Source organism: Larimichthys crocea, chromosome XV (genome assembly GCF_000972845.2).
Source record: "Larimichthys crocea isolate SSNF chromosome XV, L_crocea_2.0, whole genome shotgun sequence".
Taxonomy (NCBI): Eukaryota; Metazoa; Chordata; class Actinopteri; family Sciaenidae; genus Larimichthys; species Larimichthys crocea.
In genome coordinates this window covers 3,202,149-3,226,784 of record NC_040025.1, presented here as the reverse complement: position 1 = coordinate 3,226,784, position 24,636 = coordinate 3,202,149, and the positions used below count along the sequence as shown (strand labels likewise).

General features: G+C 40.2%; 1 protein-coding gene across 4 annotated transcripts in view; it reads right to left on the bottom strand.

The window, feature by feature from the left end:
• LOC104929893 (vitamin D3 receptor A) overlaps nt 1–24,636 on the bottom strand; it is a 72,795-nt gene that overhangs the window by 28,747 nt on the left and 19,412 nt on the right. Inside the window, exon 1 of one of the 4 annotated variants that reach the window (XM_019270991.2) lies at nt 9,988–10,529. The exons of the other annotated variants lie outside the window; for them this stretch is intronic. The gene's annotated coding sequence lies outside the window, so the exon portion shown is untranslated. Of the gene's footprint in view, nt 1–9,987; nt 10,530–24,636 lie in introns of those variants that run through there. 4 annotated transcript variants of the gene reach the window in all.

Below are 24,636 nucleotides of genomic sequence, written 5' to 3'. Positions count from 1 at the left end.
TACTGTGAGCATATTCATACATCATAACTATACATCTATCTAGTTAGTGCAGAAGGTATTCAATTTGAAATAAATATTTTAAAAAGGCAACTTTATTTTAGATATTAAGCAGACAAGAAAAAATAAGTCATGATTTTTATCAGTCCGTCCTACATGAAAGTACTGTACATACAGTGCCTTCCTGACTCACTAAAGAGGTCATGGTTAGCCAGCTGACAGTCCCAGGAAGGCTTGTTTACAATATAGAAGTAGAACTCTGTTGTTTTGTCAAGCTAACCCACCGCTGTTGACCTCGTATCCCTCTGTCCACAGCCTTGTGACTCCTATCGCTCACTGCACAGGCCTCGCTAGTGTTGACACAACAACAAAATCCAATGCTACATCAATAGTGTTGCGAAAGACCCAATGCCGAATACTAACTTTTGCAAGCTTTTACAGAGTTTTACCGACTTCTCAAATACAGCCCACAAGATGACTTCCCATTTAAAAGTCTTGTCCTGAGGGTGTACATGTGCAGACTATAACGAAGTGAAACAGAAAAGGCTTAAATACAAAGTCTGGATCTTAGTCGTTTACTACAACGCTGGGAACAAATAGAAAAGCATCATCAAGCAACATTCTTCATTTTTACAGACAGCGGTCCAGAGACATCGCTGTTCTCTTGTTAACCATTGCACTGCAGTACAATTCTTTTTTTAAGCCGTTAAACACAGGAACACAAGCCAAATTTCTGGTGTCATGGCAACGGCAGCTGTTGCATCCTTCCTTGTGCACCCATCCGAAATATCTGTTTCCTTCTCTGTCTTTCTCCCTTTCATCTCCCTTTGGTGAATTGTGTAAGACATCGTACAAAATGTACAAAAAAAAAAGCGTACAAAAAAAAAAAATGTTTAAAACCCTCAGCTGTGCACTTCAAAGCAAAAGCATCCATCAGTATTTACACCAATAACTGCCATATTGAAAGCCACCCAGGCTGGTGTAGGAGCTGCTCTGTCTCCTTCAAAAGCTCCATGTAGCTCTCTTGTGTCTTTCGGTCTGCTTTTCTTTTACTCTCCGGCCCCTTCTGTGCCCCTTGGAGGCCATTCAAACTGTTGAGCTGCGTTTGTCTTCATGCTTCCCTCTCATCATAAATCTAATGTTCTAGTTTGCAGAACCTATACAGCTCATGAGCTTCTGAAACAACAAGACCACCTGACTGGGGAGGAGGAAAAGAGAAACATGTCCCGCGCTATAGGGATTCGTATATACTATGCAATAAACTTTAAGGAGGATTAGACTAGCAGCATGTGTGTGTGTGTGTGTTACTGTGTGTGAGGCTTTCCTTCAAACCGAGCATGACGTACACTTTTCAATGTATTGATTAACCTGCACCATACCATCAAATATCGCCACCAAGATCGAGCATTTTGTCACTACAACAGTGAGACCGAGCTGGATAATTAATGACGTTCTGGTGGCCTTTCTCAGACTGTGCAAACAGCACATTCTGGTAAACGCTTTGAGAAACCGCAGGGCTGACGACGCTGATTATTGTGGATTTTGTTGAGGGGGGAAAGCATGACCTTGCTGAACAGCAAAGTGGATAAAATCAGCATGGACAAAATGGTTTTGACCATTTCTACTTTGTCTCAATAAACTGCTCCGCTCGAAGAAAAATTGGCCATGGGTGTAAAAGAGAGGTTTGTGTACACAATGAGTCCCACATGCCCTTCTCATAATATACTTTAGTTTGTACACTATATTGGATTTGATTTAGCATTGAACTGTATTTCAGTGCTGTGAAAACTTGTGGGAACGCTTTTTTTTTTTGCTGCCGTGGATTCTGTGGAAATCCCTTAGGAAGCCCCCAGACTTGTTTCAATCATCTTGAGGCTGGTGAAGTCCTACATTGTTTTTAATTAAAATGCATACCAAGCAGAGTGGAGCTTTTTTAGTAAGTTTCTTTAAATGCACTAACAGAACTTTCGGCAGTCTTGTTCGACTGCTGCCTTTCATATCACATGTTCACAGAGCAGCCATGTGCTGCTGGAGTGGTTTGAACTTGGCGACAGGGAGGCATAGAGGTTAAAGACATTGTCCCTAAACTGAGGACCTGGTTTCACGCCACCAAAACCACCACTGCAAAAGTGTCCCTGAACTACTGCACCCAAACCCTTACCAGCTGCAGCGCTGCTGCTGCTCTGTGGATGACCCTGACCTCTGACCTCACACTGGGGGTGGCGAAAGAAAAGACAATTTCCCCACAGCGATCAATAAAGTATCACATCATTGTCTGAAAGAGGACCCTCTTTGATTAACATCAGCGCCTGCGTAAAGAAAAGAACTTTTGTTTACACCTACACAGACTATGGAAATGTAGCTTTTTGGAATTCTGCTGGGAAGATGCCACGCATAAATATACATTTATCCCAGCTACGTCTCCGTTTAACTTCTACAAATTTGATTCAGATGCAAAGACTGTAGCTGCAGGAGGATTCAGATCACAGCAACAGATGGATCAAAGCCAGACCTGCAGTGAGGCAACATTCGATGCACCAGAGGAGAAGTTAAAGACAGCTCACTGCTTTTATGTGAGTCTGTGAGTCCTGAAACAATAAAATTTAAACCACATTAGCAATTAATAAGCAATCTGTCTATGAGTTCTGGTTTAGTTCAGACACAGATATGAAGAAGGAGGAAGACCAGCCTCCCCTTCCTCGCTGTTCTCAGGTGGGCTGTACCATCAGGCAGAGTAGTTCAACAGTATTTTTCAGATGACTCTCACTGTATATTTACATGTACAGTTCTCTTCAAAGTTCAGCAGTAACCCAGTACTGCACAGTTCTGTAGGGGGGTACCGTAGGAAACAGAATCTGGTATGTTTTGGAGGGGTTCACTCTATAAGCGGCGCAACAGGGAGCATGGCCTACTTTTACCACCAGCTGCCTCACAGTGGGCCTCACTAACAGCTAACAGTCATAAACCCCAGTCCAGTACAATACAACAAAGCAGCAGCCGGGCCAGAGCTTAACACACACACACGCAGTCAAAATCCTGCTACACGAACAACTAAAACGGCTTCTCCTTATGTTACTCACGATGATGTTACGCAGATACACTTTTGGCTCTGCCATCTTTTTGGGGTTTGGCTTATTTGTTTACTAAGCTGGACAGACAAACATCAAGTGAAATTCTGTTTGAGCAGGGAGGGGTTTCTTTTTTAAGATCGGTCAGTCCCCAGGTATTCGGTTCCCGTACCGTAAATCCTCATCAAAGGTAAGTTAAGAAATCACAGAGGAGTAGCGTGTGAGCATGTGAACCCCAACAACCTAGTTCAGGTCCAAACCTCAGTGTGGGACACAAAGATGAAAGCCAGAGTTTTTTTTTTTTTTTTTTCTCTGAGTTGGTAGCCAACGGTGGTTATGGAGAGATTAAAACAGGCATGCTCCCAAAGCCGTCTCAAGTCTCGCTAATCTCAGGTAGGCCGAATATAATACTCTACACTAATACTAATTTGGATTTAGCGTAACAATCTAATCGCTTCTATTGTTCCGTCCACCGTATTCATAGATCGATAGTGAATGAAGGCTAGCCTCTCTGTGTAACATATAAAGATATAAAGAAATGTATCAATACCAGGAAGTTTACAGTTACTGCACTAAGTTGTAATCTAGGAAGAAGCAAATGAACGACAGCATCAACAGGGTACACTGTGTTTTAGTACAGTACAATACTGTACGATACAGCTAGGTCAATAAGATGTGACACAGAGGGGAGAGAAGGGAGAGCTCACATTTTATACAGACGCCTGCACATCCAGCAAATGAGCCTGAGGCCATTAAAAGGAAGGGAGAGAGTGTGTGTGTGTGTGCGTGTGCGTGTGTGTGTGTGTGTGCCAAATCCGTTTGAAAGATACTAATGGAGTGTCCCAATTGGCTGCAAAAGTATGCTACACCGAGGGACTGATGCGATTGGTTGGTATGCGGCGCACCCCCCGACACACACACACACACACACACACACACACACACACACACAGGCCCTCGCTTCAACCAATTTGGATCTTGAGTCTAAAAACACAAACTTATTGTGACGCTGCCATCAAACCCTTTGAAGTGGACACATCTTTGTAATCTGAACTAAATATTTCAAACCAAAGAGATGCTTTTGTTTTCTTGCTGGTTTATACAAAATATCCAGAAAGTATACTGACCTGTAGAAAATACAAATGTTTTTCTCAGAATGGACATGACATATCTCAGCTGGTCTATCTAAAAAGGCAGGTATGTTTTACAAGAATGTTATTATGAAATAATTATATCATGCTCCTATAAGGTTTGCTTTTGAGGACACGTCAAGATGCTGTGAGGCGACAGTGCTAACCACAGAGTCTACTTTTACCAAGCTTTTTCACTTTTTGTTGACATTGTCTAGCGGGTATTCATTGTATTTTGTTTAATACTGCGCTGGTGTTGTACAGGACTGCATTAGGTGTTTCTAATATTTTGGCCACCCAATTTACATATATGAGAGGGCCATATTTTTAGAAATACCTTTCAATATAATGCAGTACAGTTTAACAGTGCTGTAAACAACAACCCCAATAGTTAAATTAAGACCTCTCTGACAGTGTCAACAAAAACTGAAAAATGATGAAAGGAAGCTTCATAAAAGTAAAAACCGTGACAGAGTTGTTGTATCGGTTCACATTGGAATTACACCTGTACCTAATGAGTTGGCCGGTCGGTGTATTTTGGATCATGTTTTGAAATTTTAACATCAATCATCAAGAAATTATTAAACATCCCTAACATCTCTAATGCACACGTAGCATAACGCCTCTGTGCATTACCTATAAATACAGTCTGTGCTGATCCTTCATTTTACTCCAGCAGACAACCACGCTCACCACACACAGCAGAACCAGAGCAGGTTTTTATCTCCTTCATACACGCCCACTCGCCAGCAGGAAAACTGCTGAAGATGCTGCTAAATGTCTGGAGTGCCAGTGCATGTGCAAACTAAGTGGGAGGGTGTTTCATACAGGCGCTATAATAACAGAGGCTGGAGGGAGCCGAGCTGGGATAAATACAGGTGGGTACCCCATCTCACTCTCTGTGTGTCTACACCTGCACCATTTATAGAGACAAACACACACCTCTGTCTCAAAACACACACACACACAGATTCCAACACTGGAATAGGCCGGAACAACCCAGCTGTGCAAACGAATAATAATATATTAATTAAATTAAATTCACACACACACACACACACACACAAACTCTGTGGGTCCACAGTAAGAACTGGCAGGACGTGGTAATATGAAAATGACTATCAAAAAAAATATTTCCATCACTCATCGTATTACAAGCAGCAAACAGTGCACACACAAACAGAGACACTTCCCGTAAATGTAACCGTTATGGTCTGTGTGAGGGCCAAAAAAAAAATACGTCAGACAGAACACACTTGATTTGTGCTCGTGCTCCTTTAACATCGCCTCCGCTTACTCCTCTCCTACCTCATCTTCCCACAGCTGAGTCAGTGTAGTATTTAAACAATGAGTGCATTACAACAGCAGGACCAGGTGTCACGCGTATACCTAGAACGTTACGTAACCAATCCCTGTTTTATTCATCTAATTCACAAGTGATTATGTGTACTGAAATTGGAATGTGGCATCTGATTAGATTAAAATTCCATCTATTTAAGATGATATTTAAATCTGCACTGACCCAGACCCGGCCTCCTTCTGTGTTCCCTCTCCTGCCGCCAATCCACAACAGCAGCTTTGAACTTTAGACCTTGTTTTCTAGGCAGAGGATGAAAACGAACAGGCCGTCGGGCCATTGGCAGTCTGACAAGGAGACGGAGAAGGAGGAGCGAGGGGAAGAGAGGGAGAGACAGAGAGGAGCTTGTAAAGAAACGAATGAAGTAATGCAAAAAAAAAAAAAAAAAATTAAGGCGGGAAGTAAGGAATGAAAGGAGAAAGCAGCCGGCAGACGAGGAAACATGAAATGTAGAAAGGAAGATAAGAAGAACATATGTTTGAGGTAATAAGGAAATATAAGAAGAAGAGGCGAGCGAGGAGAGAGGGAAGAAAATGATTAATTTAACTTGAACTTTCCATTACACACCATGTGAGCTTTTCTTATAGTGCCACCCTCGGGCCAAAATGTAAAGTTCTGCACACAGCTTAAAAATGTTTTCAAGTGTAATAGTCAGGAAACCGTCTTCGGTGTTTACAGCTGCTTCTGTGTAATGGATGTGTGCGGCACAGAGTCTTTGCTGGGCCTCAAGGGTGTCAAGTGATCTGCCCAGTGCTGTCCCTGACAGCTTCATTGTGATTGCTTAAGAACTGAGGCTGTAATGTACTGAGTACAAAGTATACACACACACACACTGAGAGACAGACAACATATTTCCAACGCAGAGCCCATTCATCGTGTGCGTGCGTTTTGTTTTGTTGTGTAAGTAGTAAAAGTACACAGAGGCATGTGAGGTGTACACGCTGAAGTGCTCCGGGCAGAAGTCCAACCACAAGTTTACGCAGTGTACAGCTGACGGGCTGTACCCGTTTACATTATCTGTAGTTTATACTTGTAGTTTACACTAGCTTTAATTGTGCTTAATCAAATTTCTAAACCAAATTATACTAATATAAATATAAATATAAAGAATATATTTTTATATAATAAATAGTCTGACAATACAGAGGGACTGAGCTGAGGCTCTCTGCTGTGGTGATCAATACGTACTTGTCGACTGTTGACCTAGAATATGTGAAGAAGGACAAAAGGATGCCAGCTGATTGACTGGAAATCATATCACTCAGAGTCAAAGTAAGAATCTAGCCGCACGCATAAACAGGCTGACAATGATGCAAGCCAGGAATCGAGAGGCAATTTCTGCTTTCGAAGGCCAGTTTTTTTATCGTTACCATGGATGCTGTTCATGTTACCTGGATATTAATGATCTAACATTCCTGAAATATATTAAATAACAGGTTACAAAATGACATTTTGCTTACTGTTTCTTTAAGCGGTCCTTGGTGTTCACTGCCAAAACTTAAATTCATTCAGACCTGACCCCTTAAATTACAATCCAATCAAATCCAACTGTAGAACATCATAAAAATTATGCAATTCCTTAGAGTAGAAAAGTATCACAGTTTTACTTAAAACCTCAAAGAGGAGCCATTGTCCGTTGAATAGAGCTGAATATATAATTAATGTTTTTGTCCAGCTGGTGCAGCAAGAACGTTCCTGAGTCAAACCTGGGCTGTTAATAGATTCATTGATTGCTCATAAGTGTGAATGGTAGTCTCTATGTTCTCCAAGTCAGCTGGGAGAAGCCTTGTGACCTTGATGAGGATAAACGGTTACAGAAAATGGACAGGGGGATGTTTTTGTCCTGTGTAATGTTGCTTCTATGTTAGATTGTGCCACAGAAACACTGGTTGTCATTTTGAGGATGCCTCTGCTGTCTTTCAGAGGTGGGCCAGATAAAACAAATAGGGTCTGTAATTCAGAGCGAGTCACTGATGATGTAAACTGTGATCTGGTGGACGGCAGACACAGTGGTCATTTTAATGTCAGATTTGTATATGTCCGCATAAGTGAAAAATGTTTCTGAGTTACTCCAAATATAACACATTATACCAGCATTAAAACCCCACATCCAACTAATTAACTCTATGTTTCTAGGTAAATATATAACAAAAACAACATCAAATATGACCTTGTCCGTCCTGAGAAGCCCACCCACTATTTCCACAGAGAAACATTTCCATTACACAAAATATGGCCTAAGCACACACACTCGACATGATTCAAAGTCAAACTCCAAGCTAAATATGTACTGTCAACATCAGGATAAATTATTGGTTGTTTTCTCTCAAGATCTGTACAAGACTCCATTTCCCTGTTTCTTGCTCCGACTCGTTAACAACCAAAGGGAAAGACGAGGGTCGTGGCAGCCTCATTTAGGCGAGAGAAGAAGCTGTCTGAGCATTCATCCAGTGAAGCTGTCAGGACAGAGAGTTTCTGTGTGGTCTGTGTGTGTGTGTGTGTGTGTGTGTGTGTGTGGTACAACAGCAGCCTGCGACAAGCAGCTCGGCAAAATCAACTGGGTGTGTGTATTCATCTTTTCACAACCAAGTAGTTAGAGCAATGAACATCACTCTCACTACACTCTATTATTCCAAATGCACTGAAGGATAATAAAATGAAGAAAAGAGAGGAGCTCGTTTTCTAAGATGTCACAGCCAAAATCTCAGGATAAACACACTTAACTGCACACAAAACGCAGTCTATTACTATTTGATCTAGGCCGGATGAAACCAGAGAAAGCATTATGCAAAGTCCACATAATGTAACACTGCATAACACACCAAAAAAAAAAAAAAACATAACAATGTTGTACAGTGTTAGTGTAACTCAGTTGGCAGGCGTGGCAGACTTTTGTGAAAGTTCTAGCCCACGCATTATCTGTGTTTGGCTTCTGTATTTGGCTGCATCATACCAAATCAGCTGCAGCTCATCGAAAAAGGTTTTCTATTGTTCTTAAGTGTTAGCTTGGATTTTAAACGGTACCTTTGAAGGAGGCATTTTATCGTTTTAGAAATTCCAAAATCACTGCCAACAGCTATCATTAGGAAGTGATTTATTGCTTACATTTCCATTGCTGTTTACAAAATGACAAAGTCCAAACAGGTAATAATTTGGTAGTAGGGCAGTCTACTACAAACCAGACCTCTGGACTAAGAGAGGCTCTTGTAACACACTGACTGAAGGAAGTCCAGTAACCTTGTGTTTTCTGTTAAAACTCTCTTTGCTCTGCTTACGGCTCATCTGAGAAGTAAAGATACCCGGGTTAGGAATCTTAAGCCACCTCATAATTCAATTTAATTCAGAGAACAATAATGTGATCATCAATGAATCGAAAATTTTAGATTTTAAAGGTGTAACACTCTATAATTAAAATAAACAGATGAATTTCTTTTAGTTTAGTTAGAAAACTTGGGTTAGGGGTGTAAATACAGAATTCACTGGTCATAATTCCTACAGTCAAAGGCACTCAGATGCTGACAAAATAAGTAAATAACTCCTAACTGACATGTTCAGGTGATGACTTCAGTTGAACGATGTTGTCCTTGAATGTATTTCTGGAATGTGCCAACATTGAATGAATTACAGTACTGTGAAAATGAGCTTTTTCTTCGTCAAGCTACTGATTTCTCAGTGCCAACTAATTCCTGGTGATGCTATAAAAACACTCAAAAATACCAAATATTGTCTCAATGTGTCTACTTACTCTTAGCAAAAAAAAAAAATGCGTTCAACCCAATCTTGTGAAAACAAAACGGACAAGAGAGAATAGTAAAACTAAACAGCACCAATGTAAGCTGGACCGATCCTACCAACATATCTGATACATAGTAAATAAAGCATTTTCTGTTGGTTACTTTCCACTCGCCTACATTTGTATCGATTGTCTAGTTTGGTCCTCGTCTGGTTTGGTTTTGGTGAATTTTGTTTGTTTCCTCAAGATGCATGCTGACTTAATTGAAAAACTGGAGTAGCATGCCCATTAAAAGTGCACCAAATTCTTTGCTGGCATATCCTGTCGTGAGTCATTCATTACTCATAAAGCACAGATTTATGTCTGTTATTAAAAACAAAACAACAATGAATTCAGGAAAAAAAACTTCATCTTTGCAGAATATTACCTCTCTATGTTGATCATTCTGCACATTCATCTTGCAATGTCCCTTCTAAAATGAAAACTGTGTTCAATACATACATGCATACATTTGTAACTTACTAAAGAATGAATCATATCATTGGTCTATTGCAAAATGAAGATAAAAACTGAAGCTGCCTTTGGTGAAACCTGGAAGAATAATCAGACTTGCTCAGAATAAATAACATAAATAATTTCGGATATAAAAGGAAACAATGTGACACGTTACCCAACCCAGAAGCATCGGCAGCTACCACTGACCTTTAACTACTATGAGAGAGCTTCCTCCATTTTCTCCCAGCAGCCAAGCACAGTAGCTCACAGTCGACACTCCTCCAGACAAAATCCCCCTGGGTGCAGAGGTATAAATCCCACTTCAGGCTCTTCCTCTGTCTTCTTTCCTCTGGTTTCTCTCTAGCTGCTTCACTGATTCGGATATTCATTGATACTCCCTACGCTCCCACGCCTCACCTTTTCCACTACACCTTGACCACTTCCTCCCACTACTCCCAACCCACACCACTAACTTCCTTTTATTTCTCTTCCTTTCTCTTTCTCTGCCAGGAACTTGTATATTTTTAATGCAGCGACAACTACAGCAGCCTGTAGCTATGTCAGTGGTGACGAGGAGTGGGGGCAAAGAGCCAACAAGGTGAAATCTTAAAGTTAATGGTTAACCTGATAATTAGAGTCAGCAGGGTGAGGGCAAACTCCACAAATATAGCACAAACCATCACTGACATGAGGAAAGAGTTTAATGAAGGGGGGAGAGAAGGGGTAACAGAGGGACAAATAACGTGTAAGAAAGTGTAAGAGCAAAAAAAGGCAAAGAAAATGCAAATATTATTTTTTTTAAAAGATTTTAAAAAGAAAGGCAGAGATGTACAAAGAGGGCAGGAGGAAAGAAGCAAATGAAAGAAATAAATGAGATTCATGAACAAGACTAGGTCGAAACCTAAACCATCCTGAGCCCAATTTGTTACTAGAGGCACAAAACAAGGTGCAGGCTGGAAGGAAATAGGCACACATTAAAGGAAACACAGAAAGGAGAGACTGAAAGGAGGCAGAAATGAGGAAGTCAAAGCGAAGCAAAAACAAAAAGAAAGAAGGATTCCCTTGAACATTAGTACACTTTGACAATTACCTCGGTGAATGTACCACTACAGTGTGCGAGGTCATTAAATCAAGGGGGTGCAACAAAAGGTTATAAAACTTCAATGAGACCGTTTGCAACTCTGTTTCACAACCCATAATTCGGTTAATTTTCCTGAGAATTTAAAATGAGAAAAATGTGTTCGACATCAAACGCAATGCTTCGATGGAGATGCTGAGACGCAGATGGAGGTCTTTGATGTCGCATTCATTACAGCCATTTTAAATTTTTGGGATAAATAAGCTAACAACCGTTGGCAATACCACACCTCAATTTATTAAAGCCACAAGTAAATGCCAGTTATAAGTGAGATTGGTAATAAACCAGCACTCATCTTTTCTTTTGATCTACACTGGAAAAGAAACGTCACAACGACTTGAAAGTGAGATATTGTATGATGTTAAAGATCCAAATCAAGCTTTGAGAGTGCTAAGTGATAAGTAGTCCTATCTTTGTCAATCAAGCTCATTTTTACAAGTCTCTGGCTAAATTAAACACTTTTCCATAAGTGCATCACACTCTCGACTATGTGAATTAAAGCAATACTGACTGTTTTTTGGCCACTTTGAAATTACAAAAATAGAACCTTGACATATTGTCACCTTATATTATTGATGTGAACATGTTGGCAAACAAACTATTTACGCATGGAGCAGATACTGAGCAACGTTAACACTGATTTGAAGTCATGTCTCTGGCCATCTAACCAATTTTGGGATGTACTCTGCTTCTGTTTTGGTATCCACCGACTACAGAGGTAATTATCAGGCTCATTAGCTGCTAAATGTTTTACAAGTCCACTAGCTAGTCCTTAAATGGACCATGGATTTTTTTTTTTTAAAGAGCTTTTTTGTTAAGAACTGCTTCAGCTGGAATAAGACTGGATTTAAAACCAAAAGACTAAGCTGAAGGATGCCAAAACACTGCTAATTTAATACTGGAAATAACTTATACATGTAGGTTGATAAGGCACCATGATCCATAAAAACAAAACCATAAAAATATGTCAGTATACCAAATCTTGATACTGATCAATAACCAGCTAACAATAGCAATCATACCACATGACGAAATATTAGACATTCTAACACTGACGCGTTTCACACCCTAACCCACATTTGGAGCCATATGACCTATATAATAAGTAGGATAACAGGTCTGGTGATTCCTTTATGTTAGTATAACTGGCCCTATAATCTAAGGGTGCACCACATGACAGTGGAATGCTAAAGGGCAGTGAACTTTAGGTATTGGGAATTTCCTAAGCCTCAAATAGCCTAGGGAAGTCCACGTCAAGATTAGCCATTTTAATTGAAGACATACTGAAGATAAAAGGACATATGGAGGAAGACATAATTGAGATGTGGATGTATTGTGTACAACTGATGACAATGGACAGATTCCACCAGAACACACCAGGTACATCTTCCTCTACTTAAGAAGAAATCGTTTTTGAATAATTCAGAAATCTACTGAATTACTCAGGTTGAACTGAATTCAACCTTTTCAGTGGCTGAAAAGTTTAATAGATCAGTTACATGTTCTTCCAAGTCCAACCACTCCATTTGGCAAGGCCTCTCTCAGCTTAGCAGCAGTGTTGCCTAATGTTAATATTTGGACAGCTCACACACAGGGAATTAGGACATAATTTCATGATGCTAATGGTCTTTCTGATATTTCTTGTAGATCATGACTCTCAATAAATATTTTAGAAACATTAGAAACTCTGCATTGTAGTTTTATGATGACTGCATATTAAATTTGACAAAGCTAGTGATTCAGTTAATGGATGTTTGAAGTATTCCAAAGCCTGACATGATGATATAGTGTGCTGCTTTTTTAGGAAATGTACTAAACATTATACACTGGTTTTGATAGAAAAAAAAAGCAAGACGGCAAGATTTAAAGTTTTATTAAATTCTAGCTGACACCTAAAAATCTCAACCTAAATAACTATTCCGTAAAAAGGGACCCACTCACAAAGGTAACGGCAGTACGAACCGAAGTTTGTTGAATTGTTGCAATAAATGGGTCAAAAGGATGCTGAAATAACTACATCATAGTGGCGAATTGTAAAAGTCGGAATGATCAAGGCTATGCTAACTTAGATCATAGTGAAAAAGTTACGGACATATTTTTCAGCACTTACCAGGTAATCCAACTTTTTTGCTTACTTTTCTCCAAGTAGTCTCTTTTTTTGTCTGGTCTCTGTATAAATACGAAGTACTGTCATAAAGTTCTGTTGTCCATAGGAGAATAGAACAACAAAACAATTACAGTGGATGTCTGCACCTCAGACAGGTTCAAAAGTAAAAGTAAAAGTGATAAATCCAAATCATAGCAAGGTCCAGCATGACCGTCTCTGCCCCTGCCATCTCTTTTTACAGTTCCCCCAAAGCTGCTGAGAGTTGGACCCCAACCTTAGTAGTTGCCTGTTGGCTAGTGGCAGCTCTGCAGCAAAAGATTTTCTACTTCTTCCTCATGTTGGACAGAGGACTCAACACTACAAGTGAATCACCTTACACCACAAAGCAGAGTCCCTGTGATTTCCTCTCCTCATTGCAGTCCCAAACAACAAAAAAGAAAAAGTTCTGCCTCTGCCAACATGTCAAAGTAAAAAAAGGCAACAGGCCAAAACTAACATATTAACTCAATGAAAAGTAAAGTGCTTAATATGGCCAGACAGCACTCAGAGGGAACTTTATCTTTTCACTGAACAGAGAAACAATCTTTTTAGCATCCGAAACAAACTCATGAAATAGTTTCCTTCCAGTAATATTAAACGGTTACTGGGTAATTGCATTCCATTAGTCTCTGTGGCATATCTGAAATATTTGAAACTGTAGTCTGTTGCTCTGCTAAGATGAAGGCCTACAGCGCACATCACATAAAAAGCTCTTCCTAGGGGCATCTCATGCTGTTAATTTCCTTTTAAAAACAAAATAGTGAAAGGTTTGCTTGTGTTAGTTCAGTGAATTACAACACATGTTCTCTGTTAACAGAGTTGTGGCAACAATGGAGAGAACCAAAAACCAGTTACCTGGATCAAGTATAACGACCAACCGTGAACAGGTCACAGTCTACAGTGCTCGTTTCGCCTGGCACAGGGCACATTTTCTGCAGGCGTAAACTTGCTCAATGGCTCACTTTTTAATGTCAGTTTTACCTTTCTAATATATGATAGTCTGATTTGATGGTAAACTTTAATTTTCTGTGACTGAACTGAATGGTAAAACCATCTTTGAGAACCACAGTGAGGAAGCAGTCACCCGGGTCAAAGAAAAATGACACATCACTCTGCTCTTGTAATCAAAACATTAACATCTCTATTGGGCATTATTTGCACCATTTAGATTCCATTTTGTATTAGGACTCACTGAAGGAGCCTTTAATTTTCCATTTCTAACTTGGACTTGGGAGGGAAATACAACCCTGTTCTTTCCTAAGTTGAAAGCTTAGTGTGCTGAGCTTTGTGTGCAGGGAGGCCATTGGTGTGGGGGTCACTAACAGCCAAAAGTACAGGATAAGCCCGCCCGGTATGCAACTCTAGTCCATAGCTGCCTTCATCCTCTCTTAAGGCAGAAAGGTGAATTCCTTCGTGTATTATTTCCACGTGTTACCAGGAGCAGGCAGTGGATTAAAGAGAAAGAGATACACACAAATGGTGTTATGTCACAGCCACATATCGGCACATGGTTCTCCCAAAGATCCACGCAACTCTGTGAAAACAAACACACATCGACTTGGCACCTACACATGCTGAAACCACAACATGCTTCCCCTCTACTGGTTCCAGTTTCCTGTCATTCTGGGGCTTGACACAGTGGGCACGGCGATGGCCCAGTGTGCAGCCGCAAGCACCTTTGTTGAGCAGGTAATAATAGTTATAATGGCAACATTAAGCCAAGTATCAGTTTATCTTCCACCGCATTATTGTGTGGGGGACTCCTCCCAGCTCGTCTAGACTGCCAAGTATGCAGGTGTAAATCAATACACTCCCCCCATCCACTATCCACCAACAACACACACACACAAAGTTCACATTTAAAACTTCACTGGTATTTGAAGTGTACTTAACAGCATGCTCTCAGCAAGCTTTACAACAGTAAACCAAACTCAGTTCAACAAGAAAACAAACAGATAGATAACACAGAAACTTATCAGATGTAAGCACGCCACCTCGTAAAACAGGTGAATGTGATAGTGGACGCGGTTCAGGGTCAGGCCGGAGGTTAGGATATAATAAACTTAATTGATGGATCTCGAGTCTGTGCTTGAAAACAGACTCTTTCACATTCCCTGATGTGGCTTGGCAAGCTTTTAAAAGGAGAGGAGCTCTGAAGGAGAAGGGCCTGGCACTCAGTGAAGCACAAGGGCCTCTTACTGATGGAGAAGAGCGTTACTTTTTCAAGATAATGGTGAGTGTTGAAAAATCCAGCCGCTTTCCCTTGTAATTTCATTATTACAGGGGAACCAGACTCAGATTTTTCTGCCAGCATTAGCCACAATTTGTTTCCAGTTTAAGGTCACTGATGAAATTCTCATGTAGTGGGTGATGAAGGAGAAATAAATAATAGTCCCTGTTAAAAATACAGGCTCCAAAGAACCGGTTGCAGGGTACAAAAAAACAAAACAAAATGAGGTAAAACCATCAAATCTTTAAAAGGTGTTGTGATGGAATCATTAAAAAATAAATGATTAAAAACATTTAATCCCGAATCCCTGTACAGACACATACTGAGGAGTTTAAGAGAAAAACTTTAAATAGAATATAGGGCACAGCTGTAAGTGGGATGGAGCCATGAAGGACGGTGGAATAAGGGATGTAGGTCACAGAATTTAGGTTTTACGAGGAAGCTTCTTCACTACGCTGTAGAAGTAAAAAGGAAGCAGCTTGGAGAGTCGAGTGTCACTTTCAGATTTCCCACAACAACCATGAGGTGTAACCAACACATGCCTCAATTTTTAATGCCTCAAATCCAAGCAAGGTTTCACAGCATGTGGATACTTGATCATTTACATGCGCACACATGCAGACGTGGGCCCTGTGAGGACTGAGGATCAAGACAGGTTGTAGAGGTAAAAACAGAGAGGTGTCCAGTGTTGACCTCAATAAAAAGGTGTCAATCTGTAATACAGATGGACTCAATGACTGATGAATGAATGCATTTTTTTCTGTTTAAACCATTTGTAAAACTCTGCAATAAGTAATTGTTTTGTTTTATTTTTGTTTTTATTTTTTATCTTATTTTAGAAGGGGAAAAAAGTTTTAACTATTAACTATTAAGTTTTAATGATTAAAGAAAACAAAACAATGTTTCCTCAAAGAACTATGGTGAAGTAACAGTGAGACTGATGTGACTCAGTTGGCCTCTCGGGAAAAGACAAATGGACGGAGTAAATGTGCCAAGTCCTCAATGAGACGTCTGTTTACATCAGTAAAAACCTAAAGTCAAACTCTATATGCTCACTGGATAGGTAAGAGCAGAAATATTGAACAGACTTGTGTATTATAAGCTGTGTGACATAAGTGTGTTTATGTTTCTGGTCCTGTCAAATTAAGGCATGCGTCATGTGATGATGAGAGACAGAATCAGCTGCTGGGTAATTTGCCAAGCAATAGCATTTGCTCCATAGAAATCAGACATGAAATAGAGTGTGTTTTGATAAGATGAATCGGATGTTGCTGACAGGCTGAGGAGGAAAAAAACGACTAAAGTAACAGAGTCATATACGTACATATGGAAAGCTAATGACGCAAAACAGTATGCCATTCATGAAAACGGTGTGTTTGCCAGGGAAAACAGGTATAATTGATAATAGGAGTATATCTGAAATGTAGTAATATAGATAAAGGATGAATGTCAATGATGGCCATTCTCTACAATGGCTTCCACTGTGAGAGGCTGGCACATAATCTTCGACGAGTCATGGCGGGAAATAGTGGTTACAGTGCAGCGGACAGGCCAGAGATTAGCCAGGGTGATAAAGAGAAACTCTAACAGGCAGCTTAACGGAGTGCAAATGGCCACTTGAAAGAGCTACTTCAGACCCAAACAGAGACATAAACCTCCATTCAAACCCCTATTATCTTATTTAATTCCATTTCATCTGTCTTTTGATTCACTTTAATACCCTTTGCCACTTATCTAATACTACTCAGTTCTTTCCTATTGAGCGTCATAGACAAGTATTTCAAAGATGCCTCAAGGCTGACCACAGTCTGTCAATCAGGTACAAGAGGGCTCTTGTCAAATAAGTTCACTTCTTCCAAGACATCATAAAGCTACCCCACAGCTAGGTGAAGGAGACATGTCTGTGACCAGTTAGTCTTTTTTCAGATTGATGGCCATTCCTTTCCTTCATGTCATACATCGTGAACTCTAGCTTCACACAAAACAATATAACATGATAATGATTTTCTCCACTGAATGAATCTGATTTTCTTCACTGATGAATCTCCACTGATAATCTGTACAACCATAAGCCTTAGTGCTCCAAATTAGGTGCCCGTCATAACATGAAAAAACCTTTCACACCCACTGTCCACCCATGAGACTTTCCACCGATTTCGCCTGATGACACCTCTCCACCCTGGACTGTATGGGCGTGTACATATTTGGCTCGATAGATTGTGTTGTAACTTGCACCATTTTAGTACGTGAATTTTGATTAGCATAGGTTGCATGCCACAACCTGTGCCGCAAAGTGCCGGTTTGAAACATACAGGTGTGGGTTCCAATACATTTCAGTCGGGCACATAAAATACCAGATGGTGTTGAACTTGAAGCGACCCCTCTGTGCAGCAGTACCATGCGTAGGCATACCAACATATTTCACGTAGGTGGCACTTTACAGTTTCTGCTATCACTTAAATCTCCCTTACCTGCTGCTGTGACTATCAGCTGGTCATGGTTGCCCCTTGATATGCTACCCGCATCCTGTTTTCTGACCCTTATAGAGGTTTTGTTTGTTGATAGAGATATTTAACTAATGACTTCGTCAAACTGTGCTTTTGGTGCAACATAACAATAACCCTCAATATCTAGATTCCCAAAAGTGTTAGCTACCACATATCAATCCACGTTCAGGGTGCAAACCATTAGCATGATGCATATTTAAGTGTTTCCTTATAGTCACAAAGGCACAGAGAATTATCACCCAACTCTGTAGTTCCCCTCAGCTCGACTGACCTTTCTAATGTCAGCTCATTGTTTTGGTTTTTATGACCTTCAACTTTAGTGTTTTGGTTCATTTTCATTGGGTCGTTTTCAGCCACAGAAGACAGCTTTTCTCAGCCAGAAAGTTCAGGAAAAAAACCCTTGTACACTACCTGGCCAACACGAAAGAGCAGGCAGACTTCTAGCAGCTAAAGATAGAGACATTTAACAGATTCATCAGAGCTAAATTAGTGCATATATTTTGGACTATTGGATAGAAACCTGACTCCAGACAAATGCTAATACTGCTCCGTATCTGCTGGTTGTGTAAAGAGGCAACTCCTTGCTAACATATTAACTTTATAAGGTGATAATATGTCCGTGTTATGTTACCGCTGCCCGCAAGTGGCAAAATACTAAGTCGATGCAGGTTTTGGGAAATCGAGAGGAAATCTGTCTCTGTTTGCAGCGCAAGTGTGCAAATGTTTCAGAACTTTCAACAATCTGAAGCATTATAACAACTATGAGCATTTCAATGTAACAGACCACTTATTTTAATCTTAGGCCAAGTAATTTCACAATACATGTTTTGGTCTATATAAAGACGGAGAAGAGGGTTACATAGGGACAAGACCATGCAAATGTTTCAAGTTTAACCACAGTCTGCCTCCATTATAAAATTACACCAAATGTGAAAACAAAAAAAGAGACTCTTTTTCCACCCACTACCTGGCATCCATTTATGAGCGAAAATAACAGGGCTTAGTGGAAAACAACAGTGTCTGACAGAGAAAATGACTCATCTCTCGCTCCATCCCTCCATCTCTAGCTCTCTTCCCTTCCTCTTTTCTAGGTACCAGCTCCAGCACATCCTGTTCATAAAAACATAACTCAACTTCAGCGAGAACATAGAGACCGATGCTGTGCACAACATGCTTACCGAGCTCTTCCAAGAACTGATGTGGCAGACTGACAAAGAAGTTAAGAAAATAAACAGCGGCCAAATGAGATAGAATATAGAACAAGTTGTTTGTGCTTTTAAAATTACAAGGGGAAAAGAGAGGAAGACAGAAAGAAAATGAAAGGACATATTTTCAACCTTACTTTACCATGTATTAGTCAGAGAGGTGGGTGGGTGGCATTTTGACCCACAAAACAGATATATGCACAGAGAATACACCGAAATCTTATAATATATTGTCATCAGTGAGGAATTTCAGCAAAGAGGTGATGAAGGGGTGATGAAGCCTGAGCGCTGAATGTTGAAAAGATACAGGTCATTTCACATTAAGGTTTTGTTACATGTTGCTCATGTCAGTGCTGAGGGCAATTCAGTGTGAGGAACAGTGGGAGGCTTGAATCTTTGTTAAACTGAAAAACCGTGATGACTACGATGTTACTGTAAATAAAGTAATCATCATTCATCTGCTGTGGTTAGAATTAATAAAGTGGCCAGAAAATATGCACACAGTAAGATGGCGTTTCATCTGAATATTCCCAACATCTCATTTGTTTTATGCCTCAGAGGGTGAATAGGATAACAACTGACGAGGTGAACATGAGGGTACGAATGAGCCTTTGCACAATAAATACTGGTACATGTAGTCAGAAAAGAGTGCTGAGCAGTAAGCTCAGCTGAGTAAGAAAACATATTTCTCTGTGTGTATGAACAGAAGGAATGGTTTAAGATCTAAAGACCGCCCCCACAGGATGGACACCCACACATTAGGAGCAAAGGTTCTATTAAGCCGGATCTACATTTACTTGTACACAATGCTGCTTTCAAGTTTCCCATTTAAGACCTTTTTACCAAGTTTCTTATACATTCTTTTATACATTTTTGGTATTTAGTAAAAAATAACAAGTATTTGGTTGTTATTATTTTAACAGTAAAGTAGCAAGAAGTCAGAGAAGGCAAAAACATTGTTGTTTTACCTGAACGATATCATGTAAGAATTTATCTCTTTCCAATAATGAACTGCTCTGTACACAAAATGTCACATGTCATAGCCTTTTTAGCTTTTTACTTTCAAGGCCTTTAGCATGTATGTGTGTGCTTATAAGCACATGCATGTGTGAGAGGCCCCAGTAAAGAAAGCAGCCGGCAACATGACTCCAGCCTCAGCTAGTTGATAACTCTGGCTTTGTCCTTGTCAGCAGCTTCACCTGTTGCCCAACAAACATACAGATGTTTGGTTAATAAACAAGACTGAATCTTCCTATTTGTATAAAAATAGAGAAGAAAATGAAGAGTAAGAAAGAACTAGGATTTGCTCCACAGCCTGCAGGGTTACATGGATTTATAGATGCAGGTTTTTCTCTCACTGGTCTATATTGTGATATTGTCTGGAAGCAGGACAAAATCAAAGACAACATTATAGGAGACAGGCAGAAAAGTAAGAGGAAAACAAATGTTTGTGTGCTTCACTACAAAAGCACATCCTGGAGTAATTCTAGCATCTCTCAAGTAGGAAAATAAAGACCATATAGTTAGCACCCCCGTGCCCCAGTACTTAACAGCAACATAACTTCCAGGTCCAGGGATAATTACAAATGCACTTTGTCACTGGTTCTCGAACTATAGCATGTCTACTACTGGTGGTGCATGACCTCCTTTGTAGCAGTACTCGTACTGTCAAAATACTACAATTTCAAATGAAAATACACTGTGAGAATGCTGCGATGAAAATAACCTTTAATATTTTCTCTCATTATCAGCCATAGTGTGAAAGCAGGATAGTAAGAAGAGATAAGATTACTGGTTCAAAACACTTCCTAATGTTTCCTGTTTGGAGCCACATTTGGACAGAGAAGTGCAGATCAGTAGTACCCCTTTATCATCAAAAAAGCTCTGCTTCTTGAAATGGTTCTGTTCAGCGTTCAACAACAGTCAATAAATAATCTTCTCATTAGGAATAAAACTGCCTCGTACACTACTATATTTTAATTTGCAAATGTTTGCACTGCACTTTGTAATTTTACCACAATGTGGCCCCAGAATGGCAGTAAAAAATTCTAAATTTCAAAAACTTCAACACCCAGAAGAAACTATATCAGTAATCCCACCATTATTTACCAACCAGGCTATAAAATCGTGTCACATTTTCCATGCAAAGTGAAAATGTCTCAGTAGCATTGTCAGAGACTTTTTAAAAGAAATGCTTTGTCTACATCCAAATAATGGCTTCCTGTACATGGATAGTCAAGGCATTACTGGGAACTGGATTTTTTTTTTTTAATGTCAGACTGAAAAATCCATTTCTTTTATTCCTTTCCTGAAAACACAACATTCTCCTGAAGAGATGTCATTGTTCCGTCTACCACGGCTTCACTGGTTTATTTTCCTGACGTTTATGCTGCACATGAAAGCAGACAGAGGCGAGAAAAACAAAAGCGGAGAGAGGAAAAACTGTGGCATCACAGACAATGACACACCCTTAAAGAACCTCACCGACCAGAGGCTTCACATATTCACTATTCGGACACAAACACGTATCGCAAGTACAACAACTGTCAAAATAGGATTTGTGAATCAAGTTCTCTGGTGATGCCGTAAAGTACACATCTGTCAAACATGATGGCTGTTTTTTAAACAGGCGGTCTGAATCACCACATGTAAAAGCAGGATCTGATTGTGAGTGACAGTTTCAGCTCTGCGGTGAGCGGCGCAAATGTAAACAAGCGGGATAAGGGAGTGATCGGGCAGGGCAAAGTGTGTGTGTGCAGACGTTTAGTCGCGCTTTCATCGGTTTTCTTCTGCAAATGTGCCTGAATTTATAGATCTGTGTGTGTAACCTGGTGTGTGTGTGTGTACACGCATGTATCAGCGCTTTGCATTTCCCAGCTAGCCACAAGGTCTTCACCAGATCGCTGCGTACACACAGAGCAGCAGAATACAAAAACCACAGCCAACCAACACCATATGAAGAGCAAAGGGAGAGAGTGGGGAGAAGTGGTGTGGAGGGGGGTGAAGGACGATCAATCATTACCTCTGTTTAGACTTATTGTGGCTGTTGTTTGTTGCTTAATTTTTCCTCTCTGGGTAAACTAGCATACATCCTCAGAAAACATAACCACTCTCTCTGGGTTTTGTTGTGTATACATACACACATTTACACAAACATGTACACACACACACAGAATTATGTTTGGGAATGAGACTGCATGTTGTCTTAGGCAGAAAAAAACAAAAACGCCATTCCTGGCATCTGCTCTACAGCTGTAGTATTCAGTCGGCACTCGGGTGATTCGGATTCGGACATTTTGATCATACCCTTGTGTCAGTTTTCGTCACTAGTCAACAGTTTCAGACACAGTAGACGGGGTAACTTAGGAAGCTGTTTACAATTCACACTAGCTGGAAACTTTTGGCTCTGTGGTGACAGGCCCAGAAGGAGAACCCAGTATTCACCACCAGGCGTCTGCTAATTGCACTGGAGTACATCCACAAGTGTGTATCACTACCATGATGAGTCCAGATGTTTATCATACCTATGAATATTAACAGAGGGGTTTCACTGAATCATGATAAATGAATGCAACTGAATACTGTACAAGAAAACAATCACGGTGAAGGAAATGACATTATAAATCATTGTTTACAAGTCACTGTTTACCAGTTAGCAAAGTGGTGTTGGTCATATGACTCCGTCTAATTATGAATATTTAAAAAGGTCCCATTCATTATGAAGTAAGTCTAGAAGCTGTAAACATACTGTGAAAGTATCAACGTACTCAATCCACAGAGAAATGCACACAGCTTTAAATGACTGTGAAGACTTCTGTAATGTTGTGATGTCACAAGTATACAGCCTACCCAGTCCCACCATCCAGGTGGGTTACACTCTGATACCAATGCCAGTATAGGCTATAGAATGGACGGAGCATGAGTGACGTTGCCCGGAGGTTTCTTAAGCACTAAAGCTTTTCTGAAGCTTAAAATATGCATTGCTGGCCGTCGCTTCTTCCACATTCTGGCTAATCTAAATATCGGCAAAGACGAAGATCATCAGCGGACCTGAAGGCGGGCCGAATGATGCCTGGGTGTTCTGATAGGCCATCTGTAACGGCACCTACCTGTCAATTAACTAAAGTAACTAAAGGTAGTTAGTAACTAAAAAATGTTTTGAATTACATTTGGCAGAGCTCCAGAGAGAAGTGTGAGAAAAGGGGATATAAAACTATACTAAGATGGGTTTTGGTTGCTTAACACCACAATAGGGATGCACCGAAATGAAAAATTTCAGCCGAAACCGAATAAAAATGAAATGGTTGACCAAATACCGAAACCGAATATGAAATGCAGTTGTTAAATTTTTCACTATACCGAAACCGAATATGAAATGCAGTTGTTAAATTTTTCACTATTTTTATGCTATTGCATAAATAGCCTAGAATAAACTTGTAGACATGTTTTTTCAAAGAAAGTAAATGTTTATTTAATATCCTCTGGGTAAACTAGCATACATCCTCAGAAACAATAACCACTCTCTCTGGGTTTTGTTGTGTATACATACACACATTTACACAAACATGTACACACACACACAGAATTATGTTTGGGAATGAGACTGCATGTTGTCTTAGGCAGAAAAAACAAAAACGCCATTCCTGGCATCTGCTCTACAGCTGTAGTATTCAGTCGGCACGGGTGATTCGGATTCGGACATTTTGATCATACCCTTGTGTCAGTTTTCGTCACTGTCAACAGTTTCAGACAGTAGACGGGGTAACTTAGGAAGCTGTTTACAATTCACACTAGCTGGAAACTTTTGGCTCGTGTTGACAGGCCCAGAAGGAGAACCCATATTCACCACCAGGCGTCTGCAATGCACTGGAGTACATCCACAAGTGTGTATCACTACCCTGATGAGTCCAGATGTTTATGACTCATCATACCTATGAATATTAACAGAGGGGTTTCACTGATCATGATAAATGAATGCACTGAATACTGTACAAGAAAACAATCACGGTGAAGGAAATGACATTATAATCATTGTTTACAAGTCACTGTTTACCAGTTGCAAAGTGGTGTTGGTCATTGACTCCGTCTAATTATGATATTTAAAAAGGTCCCATTCTTATGAAGTAGTCTAGAAGCTGTAAACATATTGGAAAGTATCAACGTACTCAATCCACAGAGAAATGCACACAGCTTTAAATGACTGTGAAGACTTCTGTAATGTTGTGATGTCACAGTATACAGCTACCCAGTCCCACATCCAGGTGGGTTCACTCTGATACCAATGCCATATGGCTATAGAATGACGGAGCATGAGTGCGTTGCCCGGAGGGTTCTTAAGCACTAAAGCTTTTCTGAAGCTTAATATGCATTGCTGGCGTCGCTTCTTCCACATTCTGGCTAATCTAAATATCGGCAAAGACGAAGATCCTCAGCGGACCTGAGGCGGGCCGAATGATGCCTGGGTGTTCTAATAGGCCATCTGTAACGGCACCTACCTGTCAATTAACTAAAGTAACTAAAGTTAGTTAGTAACTAAATGTTTTGAATTACAATTGCTAGAGCTCCAGAGAGAAGTGTGAGAAAAGGGGATATAAAAACTATACTAAGATGGGTTTTGGTTGCTTAACACC